The 12,047-nt window shown below is 54.4% G+C and overlaps 1 pseudogene; it reads right to left on the bottom strand.

Moving 5' to 3' along the window:
* Nucleotides 1-6,739: 6,739 nt before the first annotated feature.
* LOC113247332 (sialic acid-binding Ig-like lectin 14) lies at nt 6,740-10,763 on the bottom strand (annotated as a pseudogene).
* Between the last annotated feature and the right edge of the window lie 1,284 nt (nt 10,764-12,047).

Here is a 12,047-nt window from a genome sequence, read left to right as displayed (position 1 = left end):
AGACGGCATGAGAGAGAAAGAGAGACAGAGAGAGAGGATGAGCAGGGGGGAGGGGCAGAGGGGGAAGGAGAAGAAAACTCCCCGCTGAGCCGGGAGCCTGACCCAGGCTGGATCCCAGGACCCTGAGATCATGACCTGAGCCAAAGGCAGACGCTTCACCAACTGAGCCACCCGGGCGCCTCTAAAGCTTACTGTCAGCTTAACAATGAATAATTTTTTAAATGTAAGTATGTCCCAGATGTTGCAATGGGACATTCTTGTAACAAAATTATTTGTTGTGGGCGCCTGGGTGGCTCCGTTGCTTAAGCATCAGACTCTTGGTTTCAGTTCAGGTCGTGATCCCTGGGTCCTGCGATCAAGCCCCAAGGCAGGCTCCTCACTGAGCAGGGAGCCTGCTTCCCCTCTGTTCCCCCTCCCCTGGCTCCTGCACACACACTCTCTTTCTCTCAAATAGATAAATAAATAAATAAATCTTTTTTAAAAATCAAGTTATTTGTTGTTCATATCTGAAATTCAAATTTAACTAGATGCCTTGTGTTTTTAGTTGCTAAATCTGGTAACCTTAGGCCAGTCTCAGTTGCACTCCTTCATCCTCGCTTGGTGAGCTCATCGATCCCCTGGTCCACCAGAAGCTCCCACCCCCGAGACCTGAGTCTAACCTCTCCAGCTCCCCGTCTTTTGCCCCAAGAATGGGTGCGTTTACTTGTGTGATTTTTTTTTTTTTAGATTTTTATGTATTTATTTATTTGAGAGAGAGAGAGAAAGCTCACAAGCAGGGGGAGAGGGAGAAGCAGACTCCCCCCTGAGCAGGGAGCCCGATGCGGGGCTCAATCCTAGGACCGTAGAATCATGACCTGAGCCGAAGGCAGACGCTTCACAGACTGAGCCACCCAGGCGCCCCTGGATGCAGTTTCTTGTAATACCCGTTGTGCTGAGAACACCTGCACCCAGAGGTAAGGGGGATGGGAAGTGAGTGGGATCAAGTCCCAGATGTTGCCCCCCTCCCCCAGCCCTTCTCCTTGAAATGACCTTGGTCACAGAGAGACGTGTTGGTCCACTGAACCTCCACGCCTGGGGTCCTGGTGCGTGGCAGGTGCCGGGCTGCACGCGGGCGACACAGGCAAATCAGACACCTTGTCTGACCTCAAGGGGATCCAGTTTGGTAAACGAAGCTTCTGAAAAGCAGAAAAGCACTGAAGTGCCCATAACTCCTCCCCCTTCCCCCCCCACACCCCCTCCCCCATGCTGACACAGATGGTGGTGAGGAAGGCATGGTCCCTTCTTCCTGGGAAGCCAGGAGAAGTCTCCTGGGGGAGGTGATGTGGCTGCCTCTGGCCTTGCTCTCATGTCCCCTGTATCCACGAGCTGGGGCCTGCCGCAACAAAGCACCACAGACTGAATGGCTTAAACAACAGAAGGAATTTTCCCCACCGCCCTGGAGGCTGGGAGTCCAAGATCAAGGTGTCAGCAGAGTGGGTATCTTCCTCTGTCCTTGGGGGTGTAGACACCATCTCCTCGTGTGTCCTCACATGGTCGTCCCTCTGTGTGTGCCTGTGTCCTGATCTCTTTTTCATCCCCCCTCCCTCTTTTTTCTTTCTTTCTTTCTCTTTCTTTCTTCCTTTCTTTCTTTCTTTCTTTCTTTCTTTCTTCCTTTCTCTTTTCTTTCTCTCTTTCTCTCTTCCCTTCCTTCCTTCCTTCCTTCCTTCCTTCCTTCCTTCTTCTCCCCTCCCCTCCCCTCCCCTCCCCTCCCCTCCCCTCCCCTCTCCTCTCCTCTCCTCTCCTCTCCTTTCCTAGTAGGCTCCATGCCCAGCATGGAGCCAAATGCGGGACTTGAACTCACAACCCTGAGATCCAGACCTGAGCTGAGATCAAGAGTTTAACGCTCCACCGACCGAGCCACGCAGGCGCCCCTGGATGTCTTCTTAAGAGGATGCCAGTCCTACTGGATTTGAGCTTGCTCCATGACCTCGTTTCAACTGAATTACCCCTTTAAAGGCCCTGTCTCCAAATGTAGTCACATTTGCAGGTACTGGTGTTAAGACTTCAACATGTGAACGGAGCACAGGGCACTATTCAGTCCCTGATATCCACCTTCTGCACTCTGATCCGGGTCCCCGCTGGCCAACCTGGGCATTATCAGGGGACAGCCAGGGTCCCTTCTCCCAGGGAGCCTCCTGTCCAGGGACTTCACAACATGAAGCTTACAGAGGAAGGGCCTCCCACAGGGAAGAGGGAGAGGGAGGGAGGGAAGCCTGGATCCTAACGTGGACTTGCCCTGATCGTGCTACTGACAATTCCTTGATTTTCATATTGTGCATAGTTGTGGAGGATGATAACACTGGGGGGCACCCGGGGGGCTCAGTCGGTGAAGCGTCTGCCTTCGACGCAGGTCATGATCCCGGTTCCTGGGATCGAGCTCCGAGTCAGCCTCCATGTCTCAGTCTTAGCACTATTGACATTTTGAATCAGACCGTTCTGGGAGGGTGGGGGGTGCGGGACAGGATGTCCCACAGCAGCCCTGACCTCACTCCTTGGATGCTAGTAGCAGCCATCCACCCCAGCTGGGACAACTAAAAATGTCCCCAGACATTGCCACCTGTCCCCCGGAGGGCAAAATCACCCTTGATGGAGAATGACTGCCGGGATCCGAGCCGCCGCCCTCACTCACCTGTATGACAGGAGTAATAATCCGGATTGTCCCCCTGCTTCTACTCTGCTCTCTCCTCGATGGCTTCTCAACACAGCAGCCAGAGAGACAGTGAGCACAAGCAGGGGTGCGGCAGGCAGAGGGAGAAGCAGACTCCCCGCTGAGCAGGGAGCCAGATGCGGGACTCGATCCCAGGACCCTGGGATCATGACCTGAGCCGAAGGCAGAAGCTTAACTGACTGAGCCACCCAGGGGCCCCCAGAGTTGTTTTTCAAATATAAATCAAACCAAATCCCTCTCTTACTTAAACATTTCAATGGTGTCTTGTTATCTTTGGGGAAAAATCCAAACTGCTCACCGTATCTCCCAATGACCTCCCCAAATTGACTTTGAACCCTCTTTTGCTTTGTTTCTGCGTTCTGACAGTGATACCCTCACCCCCCACCTCTTCTCACCTGAACAAAGTTTATTCCCACCTTGGGGGATGACACGGGGTTGTGGCTTCCCCTCCCACTGTTGGGAGTTCAAAGTCGTCCACAATGTTTCCCCACTGCCACAGCCTTCTGAAGGTCCTGTGGCTTCCTGGGCCCCCTCAGAATTTTCCGCCCTTCCTCAATGTGACCAGATCACCTCTGCCCCTCGCCCAGTCTTGCCTGGATGAGAGCCAGGTGGCAACCTGAGGCCAGGAGAATCTTTTTTAGTTATCTTCCCATCTGTCTTCTCTGCCCAAGAATGTTCAGATTTTAAAGATTTTATTTATTCATTTGACAGAGACAGCCAGCGAGAGAGGGAACACAAGCAGGGGGAGTGGGAGAGGAAGAAGCAGGCTTCCAGCGGAGGAGCCTGATGTGGGGCTCGATCCCAGGACACGGGGAGCACACCCTGAGCCGAAGGCAGACACTTAACAACTGAGCCACCCAGGCGCCCCATGTGAACGTGTTCCTTTAGACAAACACCCTGCAGGCTCCCCTCTCCTCTCATTAACCAATGTTGAGCACGTGCTCCTTCTGCCCCTGATGTCACAACGGGGAGGGGCAAAGGTAGATGTTGAGAGGAAGTGAGCCGGAGATGGGGGAGTATGGGTCGGGAGAGGTTGGGAGGGGAGAGGGAGAGGTAGGTAGTTCAGGATGGTGCCTGGGAAGGCTGCAGGGGTGTGGGCCTGAGGACTGGAGGGTTTCATCACCATGATGTAGGGAAGGGTCCTGGTGGGGGATGAAGAGTTCAGGTCTGGCTGTAGTTGAGGCCCTGAGGGTGCTGAGGAGCCTTTATTAGGGGAAGGGGGCATCTTATCCTCCCCCATACACACACACCATCCCGTTCCTGTCACCTGTCCCCATAGGCTCTGTCCCAGGGCACTCGCTGCCTCTGACGCAGTTCAGCATGCCGCCCCCAGGGGGCGCGCCATACCCGCAGCACAGACGGACCCCGGTGGAGCCCCAGGAACCAGGGTCGGTGTTGGTGGTGGTCCTGGAGAACTGCAGCTCTCCGGGGAATATTTCCCTGGTGCTGAACACTTTTTGCAAATGCGGCTCTTCCCAAAAGGCCGCCTTCTTTCTCACTGCTCTTACAAATTAGGACTGCGCTCCTTTCACTAACCCCTCAAGAAACGAGTTTCTGCCAGGGGGAGCTTATTAAAGAAGTCACGTGACCATCCTCCTTTCCTCCCTGCAAACCCACCCTCCCCAGATTTAAAACACTCCAGTACTGTCCTGTGCTCACACGTCATTCTCAAATGGAGTCCCACCGAGGCACACTCACCATGAGATGGCCAGGGAAGAAAATGTGTTCCTGCGGTGGCTTTGTCTGGGCTGCTGTGAAAGATCTCACAGACTGAGTGGCTTAATAGGCAACCGACACTCACTTCTCACAGTCCTGGAGGCGGGAAGTCCAAGATCAAGGAGCTGGCAGATTCCGTGTCTGGTGACAGCCCACTTCCTGTTCACAGAGGACCATTTCCTGGACCGCTGTGCCCTCCCGTGGTGGAAGGGGCAAGGGAGTCTCTGGGGCCTCTTTTACAAGGTCACTAGTCCCATTCATGAGAGCTCCACCCTCACGTCTAATCTCCCCAAGACACCACCTCCTGCTACCATCACAAAGCGGCTGGGGTGGGGGGGGTAGATGTCACCATACAGATTTGGGGGGGACACAGTCTACAGCATGTGGTGTTATCAGGTCCCGCACTGTCTAGGTTGGGGTGGTGTTCTCACCTGGGTGTTCACCCTTTTCTCTTCAAGCCAAGATAGCATATTAAAAAGCAAAAAGGTCAGATAACTTTGAATTTGCAGGGGGAGTGGCAGGCAGAGGGAGAGGGAGAAGGAGACTCCTTGCTGAGCAGGGATCTCGACTCAGGGCTCCATCCCAGGACCCCGGGATCATGACCTGAGCTGACAGCAGACGCTTAACCGACGGAGCCTCCCAGGCGCCCCAGGAAATGTAACTTTTAAAGAAGAAAATACGTTATCTGAGAGTTCCACTGAATGAGAGCAACAGCTCTCATTGGAACTGAGACTGAACATTGGAAAGAATGACCAGTGAACTTGAAGATGTCACAGTAGGTCCTGTTCAAACAGCAAATATAGAGGGAAAAAGGCTGGAAAATGGTGAAGACATATTCAGGGCCCTATGAGATAGCATCAGGCCCCATTACATATGTAAAAGGAGAGACCCAGAGATGATGAGAAAGGAAGAATAGGAAAAAAAAAAACCTGAAATAAATATTGGCTTCAATTTTTAGAAATTTGATCATAATTATAAATCCACCGACCCAAGGTACTCAACAAATTCCAAACAGGATATCTTTCTCTCTCCCCTTCTCCCTTTCCCTTCCTTCTCAATACACACACACACACACACACACACACACACACACACACACACACCAATGCATATATTAACCAAATCATTTAAACCTAGGGAAAAAGAGAAAATATTAAAACTGGCCAGAGGAAAAGACAAACTACAAACAAAGTAAGAAAGGTAAACATTATAGAATTCTCACAAGAAACTATGAAAGACAAAAGAATTTGAAGACCGGAAAGGGAAGAAAATGTTATCCTAAAATTCTTTATCCCATAAAAAAACATCTTTCCAAACTAATGTAAACAGAAACTGTTCCAGACAAATAACAGCTGAGAGAATTCACCACCAGCACACCTAGTCCACAAGAAAGATAGGACAAGATATTCCGGCAAAAGGGAAGTGATGCTATCGAGAAACTTGAATGCGTACAAGGAATGAAAAGCCATCGAATGGTTACTATGTGCATAAATAGGAGTTTCTTTTTCTTTTTTTTTTTTTAAGATTTTATTTATTTATTCGACAGAGATAGAGACAGCCAGCGAGAGAGGGAACACAAGCAGGGGGAGTGGGAGAGGAAGAAGCAGGCTCCCAGCGGAGGAGCCTGATGTGGGGCTCGATCCCAGAACGCCGGGATCACGCCCTGAGCCGAAGGCAGCCGCTTAACCGCTGTGCCACCCAGGAGCCCCAGGAGTTTATTTTTCTAATTAAAAAATCTCTTTAAAATTCTGTTTTAAAAAGTAATATATTATGAGATTTATAACAATATATTATGGGATTGAATTTTGGGCTTATCCAAGATAAACACACAGAAACAATATATTACATGGGGTATACACAATTCAAATTAATAGTAACAAAAATCTATCTATGTCCTCACTTGCCTTCCCTACCATGGATTTGGAACCAGCAGGAAGAGTCTTTTTTTTTTTTTTTAAGATTTTATTTATTTATGTGACAGAGAGACAGCCAGCGAGAGAGGGAACACAGCAGGGGAGAGGGAGAGGAAGAAGCAGGCTCATAGCGGAGGAGCCTGATGTGGGGCTCGATCCCGGAACGCCAGGATCACACCCTGAGCCGAAGGCAGACGCTTAACGACAGCGCTACCCAGGCGCCCCAAGCAGGGAGAGTCTTAATGACCACAGGTCAAGAGACATGTTATTTCTGGAGAGGAGGCAGGGCCCAGTCCTCCAGTACCTCCCCGCTCTACAGAGCCGTGCAGGGGTGAGTCTCAGGATACAGCGGTTTGACGGATCCTCACCTACCGGACAGCAGCACCACCGTGAGGAAGAGGGCTCAGTTACAACCTGCAGCCTTATCGTCTTCAGAGCCTCTGAACCTGTGGGGAAAACACGGTACTGAAATAAGAGTCCAGCTCTGTGGACGGCTTGCTCTGGAGAGGACAAGAAGAGTGAAGCCGCCCAAGGTGTCCCAGAATCCGGGCTACTGTGAGAAAGGGCTTCTCACCGGGGGGAGTAGATCCAGCCGAGGCCATAGGTGAGGAGGAAGCCAGCCCCCATGAGGGCTCCTCTGATCAGGGTGAGGGTTAGAGGCCAGGTGCCCCACTGCTCCCCAGAGATTTGGCGGCAGGAACAGGAGATGCCTGGGGGAGGGAGAGAGAGAGGAGGAGGAGAGTGAGTTTCCCGAAGTCCAGAAGTCCACACCGTAGTCTTGTTCACCTCAGAATGCAGATAGATGCCCCGCTTATACTCACCCTGCACAACTAGGTTCAGGGAAACGTGGTAGGATCCGCATAAGTGCTGAGCCCGGCAGGTGAATTCTCTATCACCCAAGACCAGCTGGGGCACCACTAGGACCCCAGGATTCCAGGGCTGGGAGGGGCTCAGGGTCAGGCTCCCCCCGGAGCAGCTCAGCCTGGCAGGGAAGTTGCGGCCAGTGTCACACACCAGACGAAGGGACTGGCCCTCCCGAACTCGCAGAGAGGCGGCATGGCCCAGGGCCTCTGGGACTAGGGGACAGAGAAAGCCAGAAAGGCAGGGCTGAGAGCCCCTTCTCTCCCTCTGTCCTTCCACAGACACGGGGGTGGAAAATAGAGTCTCTCAGACAAGGGTTACAAGCCAATGCAAGGAAAAATGAAGATCCGTCTGGTGAGGTGGGGAGGAGGGGCACCCAACGATCCCAGGACAGGTGGATGGACCTCTGGGCGAGAGTTGGCCCGTCTAGACCTGGCAGAGGACACCCCAGGAGGTGGGCTTTGATGTGTGATGCTGAGGAGGGACGTGGACACACGTAGGTCTGACCACTTGCGGGGAAAGACTTGGAGGCTTGCAAACAAGGGAAGCTCCCAGCCCTTCCTCTGAGGGCCACAGGGAACTAGGGGGGTCTGAGCAGAGGAGGAACAGGGCCAGATCTAGGGCACCTTCAGGCCGAAACGTGGTGGGCTGGGGGGAGGGGCGCCGAGACCGGCAGGCCAGAGAGGAGGCCGGTCCAGATGCTGCAGGTGGTCTCACAATGTCCAGGTGAGAGAAGGCGGAGGCCCGAGGTGGGTGGGGCTGCTGCCCCGGGGATGGAGGAAGAGAGCCACTTGAGACATTTTCCAGAAGTCGAGTTTGCAAAACTCGCCGAGTCACAGGGAGTGTTGGGTGAGGGTGAGAGATGTCTAAAGTGACTTCCTGGATGTTGACTCAGATTGCTCAGGTGGGAGGGGCCTCCCCAGGGTAGCGGAGGGGGCTCAGGAGGATCTGGACCCGACCGAGACGGACAGAGACTTGCGAGGGTCTTCAGGGCAGACATAGGACTAGAAGCACCAGGGCCCGGGGTTGCCCACGGGGTTGTGCAGAAAGCAGCCCGAGGCCCAGTGCCCAGCAAGAAGAACCTTGATCTACGGCTCCTGGGGGGCCAGTGAGATGTCACGGTCACAGGAGAAGCAGAGAATCAGCAAAAGGGTATGACGGGAGAGTGAGGGGAGCGAGGGAGCAGCCACGGTGACAGCGAATGGTCAACTAGGATTCACGGTGCCCCTGGAGAGTCCAGCCAGGGGACGGGGGTGGGGCAGACTTGGGACCAGGGAGGGAATAAGGAGTGATGGGGCTTCCTTCCGTCAGACCCTCACAACATTCTCTTATTTGACCTCTGAGACGTCACTGGTGCCCCGGGGCCTCTCCCACCTGTGCTCTTTCCCCTGAAGATGGGGATGGTCAGGTTCCGCGGAGTGTCTGCAACAGAAACAAATACTTGGCCGCCTGCAGGATGACGAGGTGGCCATGGGCAAGGGGGTGGGGCCTGGGTGTTCTCTCCACCTTGACCCTGCGCCTCTAAGAATTCTCCCCAAGTATCCCAACCAAGTCCTGCCGCCCCCTCCCCAGCACCCCCAGCCCTCAGGGACCCTGGCGTCCCGGCCTGGCTCTCACAGGACACGTTGAGCTGGATGGTCTTCTCCGTGCTCACACCAGCTCCAGGGAAGATCGCTCGACAGGTAAGGTTGGTGCCGTGGTCCTGGGGCCTCGGGGTGAGGGTGAGCACCGGGGACTGGGGGTCTTGGAGCCCCTGGAGGTGAGGGCCTCCTGGGTCCAGGAGAAGGGGGGTGGTGTCCCCCTCTCACAGGCCCATGGCACGCTACAGGTAATGTTCTTGGGGTGGCCCGATTCTAGGGGCCCCTGGATGTGGATGTCAGGTGTCTGTGTCCGATCTGAGGAGGAGAGAGACAAGAGATCCTGGAGGGGGACCCTAAGGGTGCCCCAAGAAGCAGCCTCTACCTCAGGCCAGCCGTCTCCTCCCCAGCCAGCATGGAGAGCAGGGGTCCCTTCCCAGCCCTGCCCCAGGGGCCCTCAGGATCCATGCATGGGACACGTGTCCTCTCCTTGACCCCACTCCTTCCCTGTCACATGCACGGAGAGCTGGTTCTGTCAGTAAGTATATCTCACAGAAGATCCTCTCTCCACCCTAAAGAAGTATGTCCCCGAGTCCTTTCTCTGTGCGTCTCTGGTATCCAGGGAGCAGTTGTAGTCCCGGGGGTCCCCGAGGAGGTGGAATCGGCCCTGGGTCTCCTCCTGCACTTTTCAATCTGGCCACTGGAGCACCCTGGTATGCACTGTCCCCTTCCTGGAACCAGTAGTCCGTGGGGTGGGAGAAGTTGCAGGGCACACGCGCACACAGGCCCTCCTGCACCATCAGGGACTCCTGCACTTGCAGCCAGTGTCTCCGATCCTGAGCCAGGGACCCTGCGGGGAATCGAGGGTCAGCGGCAGCCCCCGCCCTCCGGCCCCGCCCTCGGCTCACGCACCTGCCCACAGCAGGGACAGCAGCAGCGGCAGCGGGAGCATCTTGAGATGGGGGGTGTGTGGGCCTCCTGCGGGTGAAGGAGAAGAGGAAGGCAGTGGGAGGGAGGCTGGGGGGACCCACGGGAAGCTGGGGAGGAGCACAAGGCCTCGTGGTTCACAGAAGAGGAACCGCAGCTCCAGAGCTCCTCCTCTCTCTGCACAGAGCTGGCCACACCCTCGGCCGGGGATCAGGGAGACCCACCCAGGGAGGAGAGAGCGGCAGCGGAGCCCGTGTGCGGCCCCCCATCTCGGCACTTCCCTCTGGCACCAGAGCCTGGACCAGGACCTCTGAGGACACCTGAGGCATGGGACACAGTGAGTCTCCCAAGGTCCTCCCACCTGAGGGGCTTGTCTGAGCAGCACTGTCTACACCGGGGAGCTAGTCAACTCCCGGCTAGACCCGGAGTCACAGTCTCATCTAGCCCCTCGGCTGTTCTGTCCTGCAACGTGGAGGGTTCTTTAGGTCTGAGTGAGTGTCTGGGTCAGAAGAGAAGGGATCCTGGGCGAAGTGAAGGCAGGAGCCATTCATTCGTTCATTCATTCATTCATTCATTCTCCATAAGCTTAGTGAACACCTGTGTTGGGGGAACTCGGGACAAGACATCTGTGCCTGACCCGGTCCATCCCGTGACATGGCCCCACCCAGGGCGCCACTTCCTCCCCAGACACACGGTGCTGTCCCTGCGGGGTCACAGCTGCAAGCACCTAGGACTTTGCCATATGTCCTGGATATTCTCTAAAAATACGAGCACGAGATTATCTTTGACATGTAGTAAACAAGAACTCTTCTCAAGCGGCAAAACTTGAACCACAGCCATCAGAGAACCACTCCCCATCCCCCCTCCTCCCAGGCCCTGAAACCACGATGCCCTTTCTGTCTCCAGGAATCTGACTACTTTCGAGGCCTCACGTAAGTGGAGTCATCCAGGACCCGTCTTCTTCGTGACTGGCTTATTTAACTTACCGTAACGTCCTCCAGGTTCATCCATGAGGCCACATGTCAGAATTTCTGTCCTTGTTAAGGCCGAGTAGAATCCCATCGTAGGGGCACCGGGGTGGCTCAGTCGGTGAGGCGTCAGCCTTCGGCTCAGGTCATGATCTCAGGGTCCTGGGATCCAGCCCCGCATTGGGTTCCCTGCTCAGCGGGGAGCCTGCTTCTCCCTCTCCCTCTGCTGCTCCCCCTGCTTATGCTCTTTCTCTGTCAGATAATTAAATTTAATCTTCTAAAAAAATAGTCCATGGTTGGTTAGGCCACATTTTTTTTTATCCGTTCAGCTGTTGAGTGACCCTTGGGTTGCTTTTACCTTTGGGCTCTTGTGCATAACGCTGCTATGAACACGGGTGTGCAAATATCTCTTGGCCCTGCTCTTAATTCTTTGGGATATGCACCCAGACGTGGAATTGCTGGGTCATACGGCGATCCTATCACTAGTTTCTTGAGGAAAAGTCATACTCTTTCATTAACTTTATTATCATGTCACGTTAGCTGTGCATTTTAACGTCTCCGGTCTGGACCCCTCTTTTGATTCTGGACGTTCATACTCCGCTCTCTCACTGACGTCCCCAGCTGGATGTCAAATGGCTTCTCAGAATGAACATCACCCTTCAAAACCCGGCTCTCTGAAGTCCTCCCCGGAACAGGACTCTGTCCTTCCAGCGGCTCAGGGGAGACACTGGGCACCGTCCTTGCTCCATGGGGATCCTGCTAAAATGAGGGTCTCACCATGTGTCTGCTCTCTGCAAAGGCTTCCAGAAACCTGCGGTGGGCCGCAGCGGTCTTCCAAGGGGTCTGCGCCATCCTCCAGGCTCCCCCACCTTTGCACTCCTGTGCCGTCAGCCTCAGAGCCACCGCGCTCACCGTTCCCCTCTTCCCGTCTTCCTGGAATAACTTCGTCTTAGGCGAGCGAAGCGTCTGCTTCTTCCCCACCTTGGAGTCTTTGTTCCAGTACCGCCTCGGCAGCCTCTCAGCTCCAGGAAACCCAGCCCAATGCGCCCGAGAGCTTTTCCTCCAGGCCTGTGCTCTCATGTTATTTATAATTTACTTTTTTTTATTCTCGTCTCCATAATGACAGCACCTGGAAGACAGAAGTGCTTCCCGCTCCCTTGAGTTTTTCGTGGCAAAATATTCGTAAAAATAAAACCTGGCATTTTCAACACTGTACAGGGTGCAATTCCGTGACACTAAGTACATTCACGACGTGGAGCAACTATGACCACCGCCTCTCTCCTGAACTTTCTCACCCTCCCCAGCAGAAACTCCATGCAGGTACCCACCAACCCCCGCCCACCCCCGTCCCTGAGCTCCGAGCAACCCCCATTCTGCT

Source organism: Ursus arctos, unplaced genomic scaffold, assembly GCF_023065955.2.
Source record: "Ursus arctos isolate Adak ecotype North America unplaced genomic scaffold, UrsArc2.0 scaffold_19, whole genome shotgun sequence".
NCBI classification, from domain to species: Eukaryota; Metazoa; Chordata; class Mammalia; order Carnivora; family Ursidae; genus Ursus; species Ursus arctos.
This window is presented reverse-complemented; position numbering and strand designations above follow the sequence as displayed.